Below are 24,759 nucleotides of genomic sequence, written 5' to 3'. Positions count from 1 at the left end.
GAAGGTTCTTTGTGTTCCCTTTACAATGGGGGCAAGACAGAATGGAAGACAAAGAAAATATCTCTGAAAAATAAAGCTATTTGGTACTTAATTCATGTCATGTGGGGAATACGGCTCCAAAATCGAATATACATTAGGCTTATATAAGTACATAAGGCTTATATGGCTCACAGCTGTTGGCACACAAGCTCATTGCTGTTTAAAACATCAGCTCTTGGACGGACAAAAACACAAGAGTTTAGGATGTCATTATGTCACACAACGCGTTTCATCTGGGTCAACATCTCAACAGCTGGTTACAAGGAATTGCACACATTTGTGCACACGCCCAACCCACACATACACATACACTCAGCGAAGGAGGGGGAATTACTCAAGTCTTAATATCTGAGTCATTGGTTTTACCCTGCAGCTGTGGTCAACACACAGTCTTCAACCCAAATATCTTTGGCAGCGCTGTCCACACACCCCACATCACAGCAACAGACATAGCTATTCAGTGTGACACTCATTTGCTGATAACAGTAGATGACCATGACACTGGTCTTGGGGGGAAGCTGAGGTCAGAATGTGCAAAAGTACCTACTGGTTGTCTACCTGCACACACAGTTTGGTCTGCTGTGTGTGTTTGAGTGTTTGCACACAAGTAGCTTCGGGCTGAGGGTTGAGCACGACTCATGCACTATGAAGTCATTGTCGTTCACTGTCCTTTCAATTGTTCTGTATCTTTCTAAGCCTGTTTTTGTAAGGCTATGTCTCTCTGGCCCTCTTCCTCTGATTCCATTATTCATTACGTCGTCTGCAATTTACTTTCTGACCGTCTTACCAGTCCTCTGACTTTCTCTTTTCTGCCCTGCCACCTTCAATAAGAGAGGACGCGCACACACATACACACACACATTCAGAGTGCGGCAGTGGTGTGTAGGGAGGGGGTGGGAGTAAAAATAGAACAGGTCTCCTTACGCATGATTGGTTAATGAGGTAGGGAGGGAGAGAGATGGAGAGAGGTGTGTGTAGGTGTGTCCAAATGTCGAGAGGCAACGCCGTATGTGCTCGTGCAGTTAAGGAAAGGATAAGACAAGCTCCAATAGCGGAAATCTTTAAATCAGGTCATGAATACATTTTTTAGCTACACTGCTGTCAGTGTGGCTGAAGGGATGGCAGTGTCGTTCGGTCGGCTCAGTCCACCTCTTTGGTGCAGGCTGAAATATCTTAACTACTTTTCATCTTGCACCATCATCAGGTCAAACATGGTCAGTTTCAATAGGCAGACCTGTGATAGCTGAAGCAGGAATGGTCAATGCATGTCCAATCTCTGCTAAATTAATCCATTCAGAACAGCCTTGGCACTGACCACATGTAACTGTGTACTCGGGCTACAACAACTGATCAATTAAAACGATTAGGAATGTAGCTGGCAATGAATTTCTTCATCAGTTATTTGGGTCTACACTACGATGGATGATGGGATGCAATGGCTCTAAAGGTGGGAGCAGTAAATCGGCCAATGCCACACCTTGTGTAGCTCACGTGATGAATTGGAGGCAATGATACCATCTGCTTTGTCTCTGTCGAAAGCATTTGAAAAAAAGCGACAGAGATTAATTATACAGCGGAGAAAGGCATGATGGCAGGTTTTAATAAAAAAAAAAAACATGTAACGCACAGAAATGGCTTCTGTCAGTTTTCTCTCCTTTTCAGGCAAACAAATAAAGCTACTCTAAATCTAACGTTCGATAAAGCTGAGGCCCAAATAAAGCTTGATCACCACAAAACAGAGATAAAACAGACTGTGGGCATTTCTGTCCAATATGTTTGTTTTAAATTAACCTGGAATGGTGTGTTTGTCATCAGAACGGACACAAAACTGCCGGAGAAGGCAGATTTAGCATAACACTAATTAGCTGAAATTAGGTCAGAGGGACACTGGGGTATAACTTTGTTAACTTTATTGAGTTTTTGGACTATTTCATGCCATGAGTCAGCCAGTCTAAAGTGAGTCTTTTATGTCTTAACAACAGAAACAACCTCATCAAATATATATGAGTTACATTTCCTTTTTTAATCTCATGGCTAAATTCAGGATTTCAGGATCAGCACGACTGAACCTCGTCGTCCACTTATTTAACTCGTTTTATTGTGGCGGCCTTGTCTGTAATTGTCTTGCCAAGTTGTTTGAAATGCTGGAAATAATACAATCAAGCTTTTTCCTTTTTCTCCGATTAATATTTAATGACATGAAGTGATTATGAAAATGGTTGCTGGTTGCGGCCCTAGTGTGTACCATGCAAGCATGGTCACACTGTTAGACTGAGTTTTAAATGTGTAAGAACTGGGGGGGTTGTGACATGTTTGAAGTGTGCACAAGGGATCCACATACATTTTAAATCAACTTGAGCATATTTTTGTCTCTGTGTATGAGGCAATCGATCTGCTCCTCCATCCTTCCGACCTTAAAGTAGAGTCATCAAAACAGGTCTGTTACTAGCTCCTTACTGCCGTTCCCACTCCTCTAAGACACTTTGTTTCTCAATGAACTAGCAGTGTATGCATGTGTGAGTTGGCATCAGAGTGCAGCTTTTTGCAAGATGTTCGTCACGGCCACTTAGGCCTGCTTTAAACCGGCCCTCTCTCCCTCTACAACTGTTTAACACCGGGAACCTTGTTCTACCCTTCTCACAACTTTAAAACTCACCCTCTCCACACTCTCTCTATCTATCTTTCGCTTCTACTCTCCAACCCAGGGTGCCTCTTTTCTCTTTTTCACTAAGTCTCTGCACTCATCTCTCTCCTCTCTCAATCCCTTTCTTCCGGGCCCCCTTTCAATCCCCTCCAATCGTCTGCTCGCATTATCTCCCCCTAAACCCCTCTCTTCTTCCCACAGTCCATATAAACAATAGCGGTGAAATTATTACAGCCTCTGTTCGTATGCACGCACATGCAAGCACTGAATGGTTTATGGCAGGAAAAGGATCTGCATAGCATCTAATGTAAGGCTGTGTTGGGAAGCTGGCAGTTATCACAGCACAGTATTCTTGTATATGACTGAGCTGTGACAGCAGTTTCATCTGAATGGGGTCAAACATGGGCTGCTGTTAGCAGACCTGCATCATAAACTCGCCTCCTTCATGAAAAGGGTGTAACTATGTTGCCAGATGTCGTTTGTTTGGCTGTTTGATCAGGAAAGTAGCTCTTCGGGCAGAATTTGCATTGAGGCGAGTGCTCCACAACTCGTGCAACGTTGAGACGTTTTATCCGACTATTTCACAGGCAATTAGCAGCGATCAAGTAACCCAGTTGTCCAATTAGGCAAGAGAAAAGCCTGCGCTAGTCCTGCCAGTTGAATAAAACAAGTCGTTACTGTTTTTGTACACATGCTTTTAAGAGGGGTGGATGTTTTTGTGATTCAGCTCTTTCTTTCTAACACTCTCTTCGTATATCTCCACTCATTTCCTCATCTTATCGTTATCTAAAAGCTTACATACTTGCTGGCTACATGCTGTTGAAAGCGGCTTATCAGTATTTATTTTGGTTTTACTAAGTATTTTTTAATCTTATTATTTGCTTGACTCAATCAGATTAGAGAATGATGTTTTCTTGACACAAATTGCACCGGCTGTAAGTATTCGATGAGCAGCTGCTGCACATGACTGTCGCGGCAAAGATGAAAGATTTACTTCTACGACCCCTACGGATTGGACAGCACCTCCAGGCGTTATGATGCAATACACAAGACACTAAATCCATCCTTCCACCACCTGTTGTGTTAGTTTGTGTTTTCCAAATGAATGGGTGAATGAATGGTTAATGAACTGATGCATAACACTCATGGCCTTACCTATCGTTGCTTCTGTTGTTGTTTTTCACTGCAACTTCTCTCCTTTTGTCTCTTCTTTTTACTTCTTACTTTGCCTATATCCTTCCGCTCGTCTTTCTTTCCTCCACTTTCGTTTCCCCACCTCTTTAGCAAATGCCTGCCCTACAATACCGTCATTGCCATTTTCTCTCCTCCATCCTCCCTCGGAGCTGCGCGCCTGCTTCCCTCGAGACTATCGCTCAGAGAAACAAGGGCAGAAAGCGAGAGAGGACAGGGAGGGTGGGGGTGGAGACGCTGAAGAAGAGTGTGTGAAAGAGAGGCGAGGAGCAGAGGCAAAAGGAGTACTGGAGGAAGTGAGGGCGATGGAGAGGGGTGAAAGATGGATGGAGAAAGGCGAGAGGAGAGAGACACACCACAACTGTGCATGACTACGGTGCCAGATTACTAATGCAAACTAGCATGAACAATCCACAATCCCTCTGAGAATCTCTTCAACACTGAGCCATTACATCACGCTCTTGGCCTGCAGGATTTTGCGATTACATATTCCATACTAAGGAATGAAAACATTACCAAATTAACAACCAGAGACCTCTCAGACAATAACACCAGGGGAGATACTCCGCCCACGAGATTTTTCTATACTGGCTAAAAATCCCTGTGGTGAGAGCACTGCTGACTTTTATAAACACTTTTACTGACCAGATTGCTCAAATGAGCCCATATCCTCATTTCCACATTCAAAGCGTTGCTGTTTTTACCCTTCGCACTGTCACAAACGCAAGAGCTACGGCTCTCCCACTTACAACTTTATTGCTGTCTGTCTGGATTTTAGGGGTTGCTGTCATAGCAACAACTTCCTGACCTGACCTGTGGCTGAGAGATAAAATTTTATGACGGACAGAAACAGGAGTGAGTGTAAAAGTCAAGAAATGAGGAGAAAAGGCAGATTTAACTCACAGGTTTCACTGATTTTCCCATGTGTGTTCTTTCACTTCTATTAAAAAAAAACATGTATATAACCGCCCACCCCAACTCCAAGGTGCAGACTTGGGGGGGGGGGGGGCTGGTTTCCATGGCAACGACATTCATGGACTACAACTATAAATCCCCATTGAGACAAGAGATTACCACAGCAAAAATACAGATTAGTGGACAAGCATAAAAGTGACAAAAGAGATTATAACCGTGCATAAACCCATTTCAAACCACATCAGGTTTACAGCAGATATTACATGCTGGACCTACAGGAACTGCAGGAGCTACTTTCCCCTCCACACTCTCACCCTTGCTGATGCACCACACCCACCTGAAAATGGTGCTTGGCTTGCAGCAGCTCTACAAATGATACTAATGATCCTGTGTCCATCCGCTCTGTCACTCTCAAACCAGACACTGGCTGCTAGTACCACTTGTTACATGTTGTGTTGAGCTGTTTAATCACGGTATCTCTGCCACGCCTAAGCCAGGAGGGGATCATGTATGTGCCTGTGGGTAATTTCCCATACTGCTGGACTGACCAGCCTAATATGTTTGTGCACATTTATGACTGCTCAAGGTCTTCTCATGGTTGTGCTGATTCACAGTTTTTAAAATCACTTTATATTGCCATCGTGTGCTGACTCCTCTTAAGTGTCTAGTAGGGGCTGCAAGTGATCAACAGCTGTCACACGTCCTAAGATACACCTGGCTGAGATCTGCTCTCAACTGATTGCAACCTGTGGATGGAGAAAGTTGTCACTGTGAATTTCAAGACACAATCTTTTATTGATGTAGAGAGGCTTCTCAGCTTCTCTTACTTGATCCTCCATCAAAGCAATCAGGAGAGGAAATATTATGATCGCTGCATCCTTCCAACCCATTTCACAATGTATCAGAGATAAACTATCCCCAAAGCCAATGGGCAGAGAACAGAAAGGACATCCTACTTGTTTAGATTCAGCCTCTTGTACGGTTACATGAAATTCCTGACATCAGTCCCACCTAAAGGCTCTGATTGGTTTGGTTGTTTTTCCAACTGAGAAAACAGCAGTTAAAGAGAGAGCAACAGAACCCTCTGAGTGGCTTGATAAGATCTGCAATGTGGGAAGTGATTCAGAGGTCTGGAGCCAGGCTACACAGCCTGTATGTGAAAGTAGTAACAGGTGTTATTACATCATAACATTATACATCTTATCCAGAGATGTGTGTGTGTGTGTGTGTGTGTGTGTGTGTGTGTGTACACGTGTGTCTGTGTTGGGTGCTGTGCAGTTTGGATTAGTGTAACAGCAGTGTGTATTAGCTGTCAGAACCAGCTGCTTTCAACCTCATGTCTGTCTCTCTCTCTCTCTCACACACACACACACACACACACACACACACACACACACACACACACACACACACACACACACACACACACACACACACACACACACACACACACACACACACACACACACCCCTCTGGATAAGATGTATAATATTAATTATGATAAATAAGGCTTCATTTATTACAACTTCAGTTTAGCATGTCAACATCATGGTGGTGCTAGAGGAAAAGTCAGAGGCAAGCAACCAGATGGTTGGTTAGATATTTCAGTCAGGTCAACAGACCAGCACTGCCAGCCTTTGAGCCACAGCATTAGCGTGGTTCAGAATAAAGCATAAATATCTGTGCTCGCTACAAAAGCTGCAAACTGTATTAAACAGCAGCACTTCAGAGGTCAAGTCTACCTGCACAACTTTGTTGAAATAGACCCAAAACAACCAGTTTTTCCCTACAGCTGCACTGCTTGCTGTCAATCTGGATATCACTAATTGCAGTTTGTTTGTGGTCACTCCACAATTCGCTTGATCGAAAGCTGTGGTGGAGGTTCAACTGAGCTACAAAGCTGGTGACAGCTGGTGTACATAGAGTTCAATGGGTTCCAATAAACAAGGCATTGGAAATCAATTGGCCATCATACAGCTGAGACTAATGAATTAAAAATCCAATCCAGCAGATCGCACCGGGACATCCCAAAATGCTGAACACTGGCGCAACAAGCTAACAGCTTTTCGAACTATTCCATCACAGCCTAACAGCTGACAGTAACTGAGCCCCAGTTTGGTTTTGAAATAACCCCACACATGCACACACAAGAGCACAGAATCCTAATCTGTGCTGTTCTCTTGTACGATCTGTCCATCTGTCACGCAATGACACATGCATACACACACAGATACGACAGACACACAGCTACGCACGCATACGTAAACGGATTCTGAAACACATGTAAACACACACAGAGAATCACTGATAAACATGCTCGCTGTGGGTTTGTGTTGTCAGTCACACACTGATACCTACACACACGCACACATTCACACACACACAGGTTTGCCGGTGTGAAAATTTGGAACATGCCTGTCCCTTTACGCTGCACTCTAACCCTCAAACTGAGGATTACACAAGGGATAATCCCCGTGTATGTTTGTGTGTCTGTCTGCCTGCCTGTCTGTCTATCCATTCATCCCTTCATCTTACTCTCCTCTGCGTGTCTCCTCCACTTCCAGCTACACCTGATCAACACCTCACTGCTCTCAAAGAACACACGCACTGACACAAACTCTCCCTGGTGGCTCTTTGCTGCCTCCAGTTTGAGTTAAGCAAATGAATGGTCAGCTCATAAGGTGTGTTTAACTGACAGATCCTATGTCATTACTTTTGTTACCGTATCATTACTGTCAGCTCATAACTGCTATTGTCAGCTGCAAAAATATATGGCAGTAAAACCTTTGAGTTTTACACCAACACACTCTATTCAGCTCAATGCTACTATAACTAAGTAATAATACTGCAGGTTCCTTAACTGTAATAGCGTGTCCTTTACCACTAAGACTTAATGATAATGTATGGATGCAATGCTTTACTGTTACACCGTATTACCATTACTTAGCATTATTGGTACTTGTCTATAAATGCAAAGTACAGAATATTCAAGCAATTATTGGCAAGAAATGGGAAATGTTGAATGGTGAAAATATAATAAAAAATGCTGCTGATGTAAGAAAAAAAATGTATTACTAACATTAAATCAAATCTACATACATTTTATGAACCCTATGTTCCAGTCTCTCTCTCTCTCTTTCTGTGTGTGAGTGAGAATAATGGGTCAGCTCATAACTACTATTGTTAGCTGCTAAACTCCCCTATTCAGCGATTAAAGCAGTCAGGCGCGAGTGGCCTGTCTGTGTGAATGTGCGAGTGACTGTGACTGTGTGTATGTGTGTGTGTGTGTGTGTGTGTGTGTGTGTGTGTGCATATCGCATGTGTGAGGGACAAAGAGCGAAAGTATGGGTGGGTCACACGAGTGCACATGAGAGGAGGTACAGTTTACTGCATGTGTGAGAGGGAGTGAAAAGAAGAGAGGAAGAAAGCGGGGGGGTGGGGGGGCGCAAGTGACTGAAAGAAAAAGAAAATATGGCGAAACCCGCGGTGGAACGACGCACAGCTCGATGCGGTCTGTCCCCTGAGCAGCAGTGGGTGTGGTGTTACTATGGCGAGGCACATCCCATAGAGGGTGGTAACAACAGGTGCTCTGGCAAACAAGTGACTTCATGGGCATCAAGGGTCATTACTACATCTGCCTTGTGTGGCAAGTTGATGCACATGAAGGGAATAACATCCTACGCCTCTGGCACGGAGCTGGAAGTAGATATGTGTGGACCAACAAGTGTTGATTAGACAGTCAACAAGAATTTCAATCATTCATCATTTGATAAACAAGAACAGTATGAAGCACACGAATGTGGCAAAAGCTATTGCTAACAAACAGGTTAGTCAAGCTACCAAACACCCTCCCCTGGTACTCACCTGAGTACCTGATAGGGGTGGGCAGTGTGTGGGAGAGTGCAAAGTAACATTACAAGCAGCACGTGCCAATATCTGTTGTTGGCTGCAAGAACAACACAAAAGCCTTCGTCTACTCCCACCATCTGATGAAGTGAAGACCAAGTTGATTAACTTGATGGAAATGTCCCCACAACGACTGGGAAAGTCTTGGAATCTATGTGAGCGCAAATCATTTTACCGATTTCAAACTTACAACCTATAATTTTTAGCATTTTAAAATAAAATTTTGTTTTGTTGTTTTTTTTTTGCTAATATTGGGATATAAATTTTAGGTCATATCATCATCCCTGAATATAAAGCATCAGGTAACAAGCTTCAGTGGCCCTTTGTCTGCAAAGATGCAATAGTGAAAATGTAAAGCACACACACGGACTCAGAGCTACTGGCCATTAATTTTCTAACTCTAACCTTAAACCCTAACTCTAAAATTAGACATTTCCCTTGTTAACACCATAAGATGTCCTCCTTTTCAGAACCTCATCCTGTTTTCTCCATTACTGTGAGGACATGCTGCCTTTACAGTCCGGGCAAGCACGTCATTGTGTGAAATACGTTGTAACAACCGTCACTGAATGACATGACCAGACAGATTATTTAGGCGCCTGGTATCAGTTAATCCCAGACCACTGACCTCTGACCCATAACCAGGAAACAGGAAGTGAGGCAAAGGGGGCAACTCCAAACCCTTCTCCTGTTTCACTCTGTTAATCTCCCATCCCTCCATCTTTAGCCTATCTTCGGTGCTCATTTTTAGCCGTGCATACGTCTCGCTAATGTGTGTCTCTTATCAGGAACCTGTCAACGTAAAAACAGGAAATGACCAGAGTGCAAAACATCCGTACAATCATGTTTTTGTATCTGTCTCTGAGCGACTGAGGAATATTCATACATCTTTCCGAGTTTTACAAAGATCAAGAGATATAATACAAAGATGACTACACCCCCCCGGACCTCCCTTTGTCTCAGCTCACTCCCTGCCCACGTGTATTTTTGACCTGTGGGAGCTGGGAAACAGTGTCTATTGACATCACTTTCTGTCTAAATCTCCTCCTTTACACTCCTTCCAAAATGTTTTACAAACTTCACTACTAATGAAAACAAGTTAGCTCGTCTGCACTCCCTCTCAACGTTCTTGCCCCGAACGCTCGTCTCCCTTCCTTCCTTTTCCTCCCCTCATCCCTTCCTCTTCATCGCTCTGCCCTGATAGCCCATCTCCTCTGTGCTCCCCCTCCTCCTCCTCTCTTCTCAAGCCATTCCCTGACAGCCCCAATGAACGAACGGTCAACACATGATGAATGAATGAATGATTAAATTAATCAAATGATGAATGAGCGAATCCATCAACCCATCAGTGAAAGAATGAAAGACTTAATAAAATTAAGAAAATCTTTGTCTCACCAGATATCAGCTGACAGCAGACTTAAAGGCACAATTCACCACAAAAATGTAAAACACAGATTTGAAACATGCTATCCCTTCCAAGAAGAGCTACTTTACAAAGTCAATTAGGCTAGAATTCAATTCAAGGTAATGTTTTCTGATAATGAATAAGAAATATTTGGAAACACAACCATAAAACCAATATTCTCAATATGATCAGCCGGGAACGCAGCAAATATTTTAGTTATTTGGTTAAAGCAAAGACTTTAGAAGAAAAAACAATATTAATATCACTTCAGTGCTGTTTTTACTGAAGCTGTATGGGTACATCTGGAATGTGCATAGCTGCAACAATGAGTTGATTAATGATTAGTTGATTGACAGAAAATTAATCAGCAAGACGGCAACTTTTTGCATTCTCTTGTTATATCTGAACATCGTTGAGCTTTGGACTGTTGGTCAAAGAGAACCAGCTGTAGAAAAACTTCAGGCTGGGCTACTGGAATTCGTAAGGGGCATTTTTCATAGACAAAATGATTAACCTATTAATAACGTGAAGGTGAGTTGATAATGAAAATTGTTAGTTGAAATTCTTGGGGATGGCTTTTAAAATTGGCTTTTGAGGACAGGAGGTCCAAGGGATGCACGATAATATCGACGGCATCATCTGTGTCGGCCAATAAAGGCCTTAAAATGAACTCTCAGTATGTGCCAGAAATGAACATTCCTGCAGATATGACAGGCCGATAACGTGACGTTTTCATCACATGCATGCAGCCTGAGTATGCCTGGTGTGGGCCTTTTTCAACCTGTCTGAAACAGACAGCAAAGTCGCTATTTGTAATGATTGATTGAAAACGACTTGGAAAATATGAGTATATTGGCATAAATCCACTATCATGCGTCACTAATTGGTTCATTATCCAATTTTTGGTGTTCAGTGTCCTCTTATGTTCTCGGCCAAATATCTTGAATATCTTTCCTTAATCTTGGATGATTAAGAAATCCTGACTGACGAGCTGACTAAGCAAAAATACCTGCGTTGATCACACGGAAAGAAGAATCTCATCTTTCCCAGTTTGCTTGATATCCTGAAGTCGTGTGGATGACGTGTCACCACACTATCAACGATGTTTAGATCAGGTATCAGCACCGAAAGCACAATACGACCCACTTTTCTGCTGATATAAACCTCAGCGCCAACGTCTCCTCGTGCGGCTCCCTGAGACGTGGCCTTTAAAAAGATGAAGGCTCTGGCCCGTCGTGCCATGCTCTGTTCAGCCTCTCTCTGTGAGAATGTGACCCTATGCTGATTAATCTGTTTTTAACTATGTTTGGCCCCCCGCCAAAGCCACAGGCCCACACTCTCGCTCTGTTTTTTATTCTATCGCTTCTTTCAGAGCTGGACACTTGCTGGGGAAGGCAGTTTGCCCTCTTTTTCTCCCTCTCTGGTGCAAAAATGTTCCCCTTCAACACAAGGATTTTCTATTCTCCTCTAATAGACCCTCTTATTTAACAAAACAACATGACTCTGCTAATCTGCTACTATTCTATTTAACTTTATTAAGCGTCTTGGCTAATGCATTTAAGATAAGAGCATATCTTAATTTAAAGGCTACTACAATAACAGCTTTCCAGTGTTCTACACTCTAGTTTTCACGTTTAAATTTTTGGGCACTTTGGCTAACCCTCTTATCTCTGTCTCCCTTTCTGTCCCCTCCGTCACACACATCCTCTACATCTCTATCTCTCTTTTCATCCTCCCACCTCGCCCGCCCTCCTTCCCTCTCTGTCTCTGTCGCGGTAATAAGCTGAACACTGCATTACAGTTTCCATTCATCCATGCCTCTGTGATCTTCTCTGTGTGAGTGCGAGTCCCGCGGTGCCCGCTGGCCGAGCGGCTCTGAAAGCTAGAGGCTAATACTCCGCCGGTCACGGCTGACTGCCACACTGTAGAATACGTCCACCTTAGTAATTGTTGTGACTGTCCCAGTGTCACTACAATCGCGGAGGAGATGAAAGCCTTCAATTGTGACCATGCATCCACGATGCATAGAATCAACTGGAATTCTTTGCATTTTGATTTTTAACCGATTATTATTCAGAAAGAAACATTTGTGGCAGAATGACGTTTTCTCTGTATGTGCTTCCTTTCGTAAAAAACAAACAAACAAAAAACAGCGAGGGACAGTGGGGCTATGTATGCGTGTGCCTGAGCTGATGTGACGTGTTTTGCTCCTGTTGAACCGACAGGGTCAGGATGAAAACACACACACACAGGGATGTTCCCATAGCCTTTCCGAATGGTTAAGCAATATCTCTCACACTCTCTGTCGCTCTCACTCAGTCTCTCTTCCTCTCCGCTTGTTTCTGTAGTCCTTCCTTTCTGCTTTTGTCGCTCCATCTCTAGTTTCCCATTTTCCTATTTTTGTCTCCCCGTCTCTCCAGCTTGTCTTTCTGCATCTCGCAAGGTGAGAGAGAGAAAAAGTGCACGCTGAGTACGATGGGTGAGTCTGAAGGTGCATTTGTAGTGTTTTCCTTCTACTAATGCAGCAGAAACATGTTAAAAACTATTAAGAAGTTCTAAAATGGAGAGAAAGTAGACAAATCAGTCTTTTTATCTTAGTGCAAGCCATACACACACAGAAGACTATTCTCTATTCTTTATTAACACACCTCTTTTCAGCTCTTAAGTACAACCAGTACGACTGTCAGTTTTGCTGTTTCTCAGATTTTTCTAAGACCTTTAATTTCCACTGCTGCAGCTCCATATTTTGCAACACCAGGAAAGCCAAGCCACTGAAAGTCCATTCAAAAACATAATTTCATAAAATATACTGAAGCACTTTTTTTTTGCCCAACAACAGTTACACTGAGAGGAAAAAAGAAATCCTGCGCTCATTCTAGCTAACCCACAGTTAGTTCCAGCTACCTTTAATGAGCAGATTCTCCCACCAGAACGACCAATTAAGGCTTCTCTCATTAGTGGGTTTGACAGTGCCGCCACTGTTCTGCACATCCTGAGAGTCTGAGAATGAACATGGCCCCCAATGATTATAGATAAACTATACACACAGAGAGGGGCCTGACAGGAAAAGCACACCAGAGCGACAGACATGCTCACTGCTGGATTTCCCTTACAGCTTAGCAAAGCAACAATCCTTCCTGCTTACACTAAGTTTTGTTAAGTAGTAATTGTTCTAGTACATGTTCAGTATTCTGTGTGGCTGCATATCATGAAAACTTGAAGCTATACTGAAGTGGATTTTCTTGTATTTGACCGTAAGCACACCTTCATGTGCTGCTGTACTAGACAACACCTGTAACACAATACCACACAATAGCGCTGCAGAAAATAATACCTTTGTGAAGCATGTGATGTGCAATAGCCGCTAAGACTATGGACAGAGAGGTGTTAATTTCGGGGTGATTACTTGTCTCCGCTCAAACAAATAGGAACACATTTGTGATGCCAACAAACCCCTCAGAAAGTATGGCTAGAAATCGTAGCAAGTCTGCTTGTTTGATATGTGCCTAAATCAGTAAGACAAACATCACAACAATGAAATTTCAAAAACAGACATCTCCATAAAAATGCCTGGGCGGGCAGCTCTAAAACCCATTCTCTCGTTAATGTCGCTGGCGGGCTGTGCGGCTGGATGGATGGTGACACTGTTATGTAATTTGTTCAATTCCACTGAGTTTCCACTCTTCTCTAAGAGAGGTTTAGGTTTGTGCAGAAAGATTACAGTCTTGCGCTCCATTTTCAAACAAACATAGAGATGGGCCAACACGGAACACAAAGGCCATGATGGAGAGAATTTAGCATGAGAGCGCCTGTAGGCTAGCTTATACCCATCACAATGGAATAAAAGGTTACCCAAAGTCAAACAGGGTCTGGGGTCTCCCACAGGCAGCCTAGGGTATTTTATTGTCCAACATTAATCGAAAACAATCCAATGAAATTGCTATAATGACACACTATAAAGCATGATTAGACATCCTGGCTGGTTCTAAAGTCACACATACTGGAGCCTGTACACTACTTCTGTCCATGACATTGTCTGTCCCTGCCCTGATGCCCTCCATTTCTATCTAACCTACCTTCCTATGCCCCAGAGGAGAAAAGACAAGAAGGCTGCAAGCACCAAAGCGGAGTTGTGCTGCTTAAGGTGATGAGTAGTTGGCCACACACACACACACACACACACACACACACACACACACACACACACACACACACACACACACACAGAGAGAGAGAGAGAGAGAGAGAGAGAGAGAGAGAGTAGGCAGACTAATATTAGGGCTATGCTATTAACAAGCACCCTTAAATGTGGCTCTAACCGTCTGCCTGGGCTGTTGAGTCATGAGAAAGTTGCAGCACACATCTAACAATCAATTGCAATAGGCATATATCAGACTTAGTTACACTGATAAAGCCGGGTATGTTTCTTCAAAAAGAGACAACTATAGAAGAAATAGCCAACTGCATTACGTCTGACTGTGGCACCACACAGACGCCGACTGAATTAATCAAAATTGAATTAGGCTGATGCAATAGATATGATTGCCAGTGGCCACTGACTTTTTACAAGTCAGCACAATCTAACTTCAGTCCAGTCTGTCAGTTTGTCGGCCTGCCGGACGATCTGTGTGTGAACTAGTTGAACCCGGCCATCTGTCAAACAAAGCATGACTTCCAAGGCTCTGTGTGGGGAAACACACATGTAAAGGACTGTGTGCTGTGTGGACACTCAGTTCTGTCCACAGATAAGAGCATGACAAGAAAGTAGGACACGTTTAAACAGAAAGTGTCGTGAATATCAAAACTTTTTAGAGTTTAAAATCCACTTTTAAGCCATTAAAATCAACCCAACGTGAACAAATTAAACAACAGCCCAATCGATCCAGGGTTACAATGAGTGACCATTTGTCAATTAATCGATTAGTTGTTTGGTCAATAAAATGTCAGAAAATGATGAAAACCGTCGATCAAGATGACGTCCTCGACTGTCTTGTTTTGTCCACAACCCAAAGATATAGCTTTCTGTCAAAGAGGAGTTAAGAAACCAGGAAACATTCACATTTAACATTTGACTTTTTCTTTAAAAAAAATTACTCAAAATGATTAATCGATTACCAAATTGGCGGGCGATTAACTTAATAGCTGACAACTAATCCATTAATCATTGCAGCTCTAAACTGATCACTTGAGACACTTATCAAGTGAAACAACCTGAAATTGGAAAGAATTGCTTCTTTTTCGCTCTTTTATATGTTTATAAATTGAGTGGCATCTCTTCTGGATGTTGGGCAGAGTAGAAGCTATTTTATCGCATCAGTTTTGGCTCCGTAGAGCTGAAATGGGCGAGGTGCTGACCACATTATATTTTAATTATTAAGAAGACACACAACAGACTAATTGCTAATGGAAGGAACCATTCCACGCATACTGTTATCCCTTAATTCGGGTGTTAGATGCTCTGCTATTAACATCTCGGCTGCCTAAGTCAAATCTTTAATTTTATCACCATATCAGAGCCATTTTTTTTTTATTTCAGTCAAACAAACGGAGCATTTCACAAGCATCCCTGTGAATCACTTCCCAGCATGAGACCATGTGAAACGGATGGTTTGAAACCAGTAAAACAACGTGTTGTGTGTTGCTACTTGTGCAGGAGGCGCTGCCTTGACACACGGCAGCGGACACACGGGCAGCGGCGCTACACGACTTCCAAACCGGATTAAAATGAGATGCTGTTCTCCACAGCTTGATGCCTTCAAACAACCATCCACTACTTGTTACCTCCGCGGTCGGAAGCAGCTACACGAACCGGCCCACAGACACTGAGACGGATGTTTGGACAGTGTTTCAAACGGAGCGACTGCGCTAGCATGATTACAAGACCCGACCGCCAACGTTAAATCACCGTTAACGTCGCTTCACCTACACCAGGAAATACTACCGCCAACGGCAACGTAGCGGAGACTATTCATTTAGTTCGAAAATGACTTTTAAACATGTCAGCCACGCTGGTTTCGACTGCGCTAAACGTTTCCACGAAAGCTTTGATGCTAACCACATCAAACACAGCCAAGCGGGACACACAGGGACATGAAAGTAGTTTAGGTGATGATAACAGGGATAATGTGGAGGACGATAGGCGCCATCGAAGGTATGATTTCAACCCCAGATAACGGATTTGAGTGGGAAGGGTGCTATTTGCTTAACCGTTTCAAAGAGCTGCGTCTAGATACGGTGGTCGTTAGTGCAGGTTGAGTACCTACAGCTATATTCACCGCAACAAAATCGACTACAGAAAATGCTAAATACCCGAAAAGCATTGGACCAACCGCAGTCGATAATGTGTAAATCACGTGATTCAAAAGGTGGTAAAATCAAACGTTACCTGTTGTAATTTCCAACGATGCGTGTGGGGAACTTTTCCAAACGTGGCCTCTCACTTCTGTTCTCCTCCAAAAAATAACGTACGTCCCTCAGCCTCCAAAAATCTCCACTACAGTCCACACCGAAAATCTGGCCGGGGCTCAAGTCAGACGTGTCCATCATCCCCAAGACCCGCCCCATACAGTGAAAAACATCTCTTGGCCATCTCCTATTGGCTTAAAAGGGCTACTGTATCAGATTTTGAGATGTGATTGGTCGCCCGCGCTGTCCATTCGCATTGGAGGGCCGTTCGATGCGGATGTGGCAGTGCTAGTGTGGCGAGGTAGCTCCCTCTAGAGGACGGATAGGATCACTGCAATATTTGTAGTGTTTGTAAAATCCTGCCTATGACCTCCTGTCAAGACATTTTTTTCCTCTTGCAATGCCACTTTTCACATTTTTCATTTCCACATCACTGATTCGCACCAACAGTCTTAGCTTTTCAAAAACAGTTTCATTCCAACCGGATGCACACTGAGCCTTTGAGAAACACGGTAGTGCATCAATATGAATATATTGGATTATTTAATTATGTCGATGTATGTTGTTCTTTCTCTTCTCAATTCATTCTTACTGGCACACACACGAAGGACACACTCTGGTCATTGTTTAACATAAGGCACGGCCACTGCCACTGCACACACCCACACACACCTCTTACGTATACACCAGCACCCACACCCAGATTAGAGAAGCTGAGGTAATTGGCTTATAGTGTAAGGCAGCGTGGAGATTTGACATCTACAAAAGAGGTGGAATAAACAACCGCATATGAACAACATGAATGTACAGTAGAATAATACAAACAACCTAAAGCGAAAGTGAGTGACCTATTAATAATACGAGCTAACTAGCGAGAGAAAAGGGGCAATTTGATTGTAACACAGTCAGTTATCACATTATGCAACTTGATTAGTGTCCCAGTTCAGTATGCAGGAGGCAGGTAGTGTGTGTCTCTGTGGACTCACCATCAGTGGAGCAGCATTGACCCAGCAGAGAAACCCAGGAACCCAGCAGAGCGTGCACACACAAATGCAGGAGAGTGGAGAGCAGAGGAACAGAAGATCAGACATTGCACATCACATGGACATGTTTATTTCATGAGCTGCATCTGCTGGAGTCTCATACCTCAGATTTATGTGAAAATCAAGGCAACAAGGGATTGTGATGTCACTTCATGCAGATACATTACACAGATAACACTGATTTTACTGGCTGTTTGTTAAGTTACAGCTACACATGAGAGTGAGGCAAAAAGTTACACATGAGTATCCAGAGCAGTCAAGAGGAAAAGACAACACACAGCAGATCTCCTCTGTGGCGTGACAGCAAACAGACTGGTTTCTAACAAACACTCATTTTGTTGACATAATATCTGCATGTTAGGATAGTGAAAGGACATGCACACACACACACACACACACACACACACTGGAAACATTTAGTCATTCCAATAATAAAGGGATAGTTGAATTGAAGTTCCCTCCCTCTTTCCGTGAAGTCTTCGACCCTTGTGACTCACCACCCATTAAACTGAATCACTACCTGACTGCGACCTGCTGAGGACCTTTATCAGTCTCAGACTCATAATAAATGTGCAAAAACCCAGCTCTCAAAAACAAGAAAAAAGCAATAAAATCAGGGAGATGTTACTTTAAACAAGCCAAATTATCTGCCAGCTGAACAGGAAAATTCCACATACCAAGATTTTTAAAACAAGTGAAAATATCCGAACTGAAAGGGCCCACAGTTTTCTCTCAAGTCATGCAACCAGACTAAAAATAAGCACATTTATTTTGATAAAAAGAAATTCTCACTTCAACAAATCAATGTTGTACTTGTCAGTGTTGATCAAACAGCTTTATAATTCTGAAAATTCTAGTTTCAAGCATTAAGCTACTCAGAACCAGTAATAAAATTTCAGTAAGAAGTTGTAACATCTAAGACTAAGATCATTGAGGACAAAAAGCTTAAAATGCTCTCACATAGAATCTGCTTGGCAAGAAGAAACATCTTGTCAGACAAAAAACAAGCGTGCGTTGCCTCGATTTAAAATGTTATCTTAGATTTTGCTTTTTGCAGTGTAAAAATACAGGATGCCTAGAGGGTCATTTCACTTCATTAATACTGGAAATGTGAGCGGTAGAACAACTTTATCACCATTTTCGATCATAAACCTGTGACACCAAAGAATAAAATCTGCTAAATAAGTACAGGTTGGTTATTTTGTACCTGCAGTGTTTGACTGCACAGAAGCACATAAACATGACTGTGCTGAGTCAGTGAGTGTACTATAAAAGTTTCTGATGGTTTTCTCGGTTCTCTGACAGTTTATTATATCACCCATTCCCAAGATGTAACATTTACAGCTGTGATAAGGTCACAATGAAGACAAGTAACTACAGTTATTTTCCTCCGTGTGTTTCTAGATCTCTAATTACACACAAAAAGCCAAGAAAGTCAGAAAGGTGTACCTGAATGTCAAAGGTCCCATGTTGCAGAAATGGTTCCCACACTGAGATTAAGACAGTTGAAAGTCTTGACTTTAAACCTAATCAGCCTGACCTGTCAGGTATCTCTCGCTCTCCTCGCTCTCTCTCTTCTCTGTTATGTCTCTCCACCTCTTCCCCTCCTGTCCTGCCCTACAATAACCTCTCTGTGCACGCAGCAGTCCACCTCTCTTTACCTTTCCTTTGCAGAGCTGACCATCCACGCATGCAGTGTCCTCACTGTGCACCAACACACTGCGCCAGTGTCCATAATAAACACAGGTTAGGCAGAAACACAGTGTCCTGCAGCGGGGCAGCTACAGTAGGCTAGCTGTTAGCGGTTTCCCATGCAGGCATGAGATCAAGCCGGTACAGATTCTCTGGAGGATTAGTGGCGAGCCCTTCTGAGGAGAATTACCCTGACACAGCCATCTGGACAGCATAACATTGCCCACTAGACCGAGTATAGTCCAGCCAACCCTGTGGCCTAATCTGAAGAAGCTATCGCCCACTCATCCTTCCACTCCTGATGTAAGAAACACCAAATTCATTCAACTCTGTACCCTGCTTAAAGAAACCAGCAAAATATGGCCCAGTGAAGCCTTCACCCTCATGTTAAAAGCTGCACTCTGTCCTCTCAGCTGGGACCAAGTGAATGAAAGCATGCTTACATTAAGTGGCTTAAAGCTGCATTTCATGTGTGATTTGCTGTTTTTGTCCTGTTTCATGCTGATTGTAGCTGAAGTTATTTCATTTGAAGCACTGTTCTGATGTGAAACACAGTGCTAATGTTTTTCTGTTTATTTTCCTCCTGTTTTAGCTTGTGCTCACAGGGTGTTCGCTGCAGTTCCAGGGGCGTAGCAGTAAATTATAGACCCTGTGCATAAGCACTCTCTGCATGGGGCCTCCTGGCCTCCATGATTATTCATTCTAGTATCTTTATGGACCCTCCTCACATGAGGGACCTTTATACTTAGTCCCCTTTCGCCCCTGCTCAACACCGTGTATTTCCCTCATTATTAAAGCTTTTGAGAAGAGTCAGATCGTTCAGACGGGGGACAACTTTACAAACTTTATTATTGAAAAGAACATGTAACCAAAGCATGCGCTCCATAATAAGGGCCTTCATTAAAGTACGATTACACAACTCTTCTGCACAGACGCTGCCACATCTTCACAGACCATTAGCCAGTTTACTTGAGCAGAGCCTGTTTTTAAATTCATAATAAACAAACTGATGTCAAGTTAATCATGTGCATGGAGGACGGTGGATTAAACTCCTAAAAAAGATTCTTCAAATTACAAATTAAACACAAACTGTTATCTTACTGACATCACAATAGCAACCTAAGTGCTATCTAATGTAATCTTGTGGACAAAGCTGATGTCTGTGCTATTGTCTGAACATATTTCAAAAATTTTACCTCCAGCGTGCATGGATACAACAACACAAGCACAAATCTACACATCCACCCTGAAGACATGCACAGGCTTTTGTGCACACGCTAAAAACATGCTAACATAATGACCTTATACAGCACACACACACACGCACAACACACTGTATTTTACCTGACAACCAGCTGATAATGGCTGGGACGAGCTGACTGACTGGATGCAGCTTTTCCTCATGTGACACCCGTCGTCTCGCTCTCTCTACAGTCAAACAAATACCAAAACACAGAACAAATAGTTCACACCTGTTTGTTTTATGTCTTGTCAACCACCAGCTCCCTCCTTCTCTGCCTCTCTCTCTTCCTCTCTTCCTCTTACACTTCTTTGTGTGTGTGTGTGTGTGTGTGTGTGTGTGTGTGTGTGTGTGTGTGTGTGGGTGGGTGTGGGTGTGTGGTAACTCTAAACTCCAGGATCAGATGTCGGCTAAGGAGGAGAGGAAGAGAGAGAAAGGTTATTAACAAGAAAAGATGGACAGCAGAGCCAGGAAGATAAAGAAAGACATGGAGTACAGAGGAGAATGATAATAATGATAATAATAACAATAATACATTTTATTTAGAAGCACCTTTCAGAACACTCAAGGACACTTTACAGAGCGGGTAAAAACACAAATAATACAAGATAAACACAAGCACAATAATTAAAACCCATCAAGTAAAAACAAACTACAAGGAGAAGTGAAGTTATAGAGAGAAGGCAGTCTGGAACAGATGAGTTTTCAGTTTGGATTTGAAAGTGGGGGGAGAATCGATGTTTCTGATGTCGGGCGGTAGTGAATTCCAGAGTTCGGGAGCAGAGCGACTGAAAGCTCTGCTCCCCATGGTGCTGAGACGGGCGGAGGGCACAGAGAGGTGGAGAGAGGAGGATGATCTGAGGGAATGAGAGGGGGTGGCTATGGAGAGGAGGTCAGAGAGATATGGGGGGGCGAGGTTGTGGATAGCCTTAAATGTATACAGTAGGATTTTGAAAGTGATTCTGTATTTAACCGGGAGCCAATGGAGCTGCTGAAGGACGGGGGTAATATGGTGAGAGGAGGGGGTCTTGGTGATGATCATGGATAGCAGTGGTGTGAGGGGTGAGAGAGGGACGGAGACGGTTGATGTTGTGGAAATGGAAATAGGCAGACCGGGTAATGTTATTGATATGAGAGTGTAAAGATAGTGAGCTATCGAGGATGACACCCAGACTCAACCTGAGGGGAGGGGGACACTGTGGAGCTGTCAAAATCGAGGAAGAAACTGTCAGTTTTGGATAGTGATGCTTTTGTACCAACCAGAAGAAGTTCTGTTTTGTTCCTGTTAAGTTTGAGGAAGTTAGAGGTGAACCAAGACTTTATCTCAGAGAGGCAGAGGGTAAGGAGAGAAGAGTAGGCAAGAAATACATCTACAGAGAGAGATCGATGGGCGACACCTCTACCTTATCAGGGGCAGTAAAGGGGACGGGGTAATAACTTTACTCAGAAATTTGCCCTTTTATCATCACTACGCCTGTGCTACAGGAGTATCCCTTTAATTGAAGAATTAAGAAAAAGAGAAAAAACTTCACAATGTTTGTTTCATGTGTTCACGTGTGCAAGTGTGGCAAATGTGTACAGTCACAAACTTACTCAAAGTAACTCTCTGTTGTGAGCGTCTTAAAGTAAAACGCAACAAGAGCTCAGAAAAATCTGCTAAAAGTCTTGTGATTGTGAGTCTTACTGGCTGCACAGGCAGTCCGGTTCTCTTGTCCTGGTACCTGAATGCACCACAACAGACAGGTTTGCATTGAATGACAGATGAGCTTCACAGATGTCTTCTAGCAAATGAGCTGAAAAGATGTTGTCTTCACTCAGAGAATTGTCATTATCTGTGACATGCAAGCTGTCTCACAGGCTTTCTGAGAAGGGTAGACTCTTTTTTTAATGTATTCATATTTAGAAAATGAGTTTAAGTTATATTTGATGGTGAATATTGTATGAAACCTGTTCATACTGATTAACATTTTATTTTCCACAGTTTCTGTCTATTTTTCATGTAACTCCAAAAGCCTTGTCCAGTGGTGAAGGAGAGTGGTGGTGCTGCTCTCACAGCCAGCCTGTGATCAGTCAGCTTTCCTGTTATGCACAACACTAGACCGACCACTAGAGGGCAGCAACTCCTCTTTGCACCAGCAGAGCGTCATGTCACTACTTGACAGAAGGGGAGAAAAAGCCTCCTCAGCCTCAGCTTCACAGCATTTGGGCTTTTGTGATGAATTCCGTCTGAAAGATACATTTTCTATCAGGTTTGTCTTTATTTTAGAATAAAGATTTGAATGCATTGGCCTGTGAGAAGAGCCCCAATTTCCTCAAGTGTCAGATCAGTGGATGTGGTCTTGTTTTTTTCATTCTTTTGCACTCTACACAAAGTCACACAGTCATACTGAAGCCTTCCCAGAAAAATGTGAGGAATTTTGTGTATTTCATACCAAGAGTGCATAGAGGAAACACGTCTCACCAGTTAAATACTGGAACTGATCATTCTTGCAGGGCGACCGCAATAAACGTCACAAAGTGTCCCTGTAAGAGCTTTAAATCATGAAGAAATTAAACTTTAAAAATGTTTTGCTTTTTTTTTTGTTTTACTTAGTTTTATCAATAATGACGGCATAATAATTTTTTTTTAGTTCAGAAGCTGAAGCAGCAGCTCTCCAGACTTTTTCCAGCAACCACCTGCTGTCCAGACTCTGCCCCCCGTATCTCAGAAAACTTGATGGATCTCCTGTCACAAGTGGAAACACTGGAGGGACTCTCATCCTCCAGTATCCATGGTAACAAGCATTGTTGCACCTTCCACAACCAGCATTTTAACATCGACTGCAGTAGAGTTGCAGTGTGATTAGGATCTTACTTGTTATTGCTCCACCAATCACTCACCTGCGTATCTACAGCACACAGTATCAAAGAGGCGTGGCGACCCTGATAACCTGACAACATTCAGACTCCTCCACCATCCCAGCATGGATCTTATTTACTGGGAACTGGCAGCGGTTCAGAGACAGAGAAGTTCCTTAAAGTGTTCCTTGAACCACAGACATCCACACCTGAGGTAAACAGTTCTCCACCCTGATAAAAACCTAACCGTCATGAGTTGGCCGATGGTGTACCAGGACCTGTCTGAGGCCAGAGTCCTATTACATGGCCAAACACAGAGGAAACACATATTCATTTATACACGCGTGGTAAGTTTCACCTACTTAGTTTATTACAGGTTTTATGACACAACAACAGTGTTTGCATTATTAGTGTTTGCTTTTTGATCACCATTATAGTCAATGTTCTCACTTGAAAGATATACTGTAAGCTTATCCTTTAAAATGATGGAGAACCTGAGGAAGAAAACAGCAGAAGAAAACATGAAACTGAGCTTTGTAAACATCAGAATTTGACACGGGGCCCCTGGTTAAGGTGAAAATCCAGGAGTCACTTTAAAGCTCACAGTTCACCCTCACAGGTGCCTTCACTTATGATGCCTCATCAGACCTCTTCTGTACAGACTTGATTGACGTGAAGGCGGGACAATTTACACTGTTATGTGTCATTGGTTGAAAGTCGTTGGTCATGTTACATACCTCCCAGCGTAGCTCCACCCGGTACCTTCCTGACTACTCAGAGTAATTGAGAACACCTGTGTAGGCAAAGCATCTAAACTACTCACACCCCACTAGAACCTGAGGCCTCTGAGGCCTGAACCGTTTCCTGTTGGTGATCCAGCCTGGACTGTCGTTGTGCAGTGGTGTTGTTGTGTAGTCTAATACCTTTTGCATGGCTAGTATAGACATTAGTTGCTTTTCAGATTATGATTTTACATGTAAAACACATGGTTTACTAATAATTATCTCTGTGAGCACGCTCTGTGGGCAATTATTGACCAAAATCTGAAGGGTCATATTGATGATTGGGTCATGTTTCTGCTTACACTTTTACTTTTAGTACCCTGATGATACAGAGTTTTACTGAAGGAACATATTTAATGCAGGACTTTTACTTATAAAAGGGTGTCTTTACACTTTGGTATCTGCCTGCCTGGACCTGATAAGTACCACTGAAAGTCTTGACAGTCTCTGTCACTATTCATGAGAAGCAGCAGCAGTATCTCACTGTTGATTCAAACTCCGTGTTGGCGCTCTAATGAAGTTCACTCGCGCGCTTGTGCACGCGTGCGTTATGTTTATCTGAGGGCTTCCCCGCGCTGGTGTGCAGTCACACAGGACAGAGATACAGGAGAGAGAGACAGAAGAGAGAGATAGAGGACAGAGAGAGAGAGACAGACGG

At 43.0% G+C, this 24,759-nt stretch overlaps 1 protein-coding gene across 12 annotated transcripts in view; it reads right to left on the bottom strand.

The window, feature by feature from the left end:
• The window catches only part of epb41l2 (erythrocyte membrane protein band 4.1 like 2), a 54,254-nt gene extending 33,647 nt beyond the window's left edge, over nucleotides 1–20,607 (bottom strand). For 10 of the 12 annotated variants that reach the window (XM_041958844.1, XM_041958849.1, XM_041958848.1 and 7 more), the window contains exons 1-2: nucleotides 17,493–17,548; nucleotides 16,487–16,817 (exon numbers count right to left, since the gene is read on the bottom strand). The gene's annotated coding sequence lies outside the window, so the exon portion shown is untranslated. Of the gene's footprint in view, nucleotides 1–16,486; nucleotides 16,818–17,492; nucleotides 17,549–18,998; nucleotides 19,096–20,585 lie in introns of those variants that run through there. The other 2 variants (XM_041958846.1, XM_041958845.1) reach the window with 2 other exon arrangements.
• Nucleotides 20,608–24,759: the final 4,152 nt, after the last annotated feature.

This window comes from Chelmon rostratus, chromosome 18, assembly GCF_017976325.1.
Source record: "Chelmon rostratus isolate fCheRos1 chromosome 18, fCheRos1.pri, whole genome shotgun sequence".
Taxonomy (NCBI): Eukaryota; Metazoa; Chordata; class Actinopteri; order Chaetodontiformes; family Chaetodontidae; genus Chelmon; species Chelmon rostratus.
This window is presented reverse-complemented; position numbering and strand designations above follow the sequence as displayed.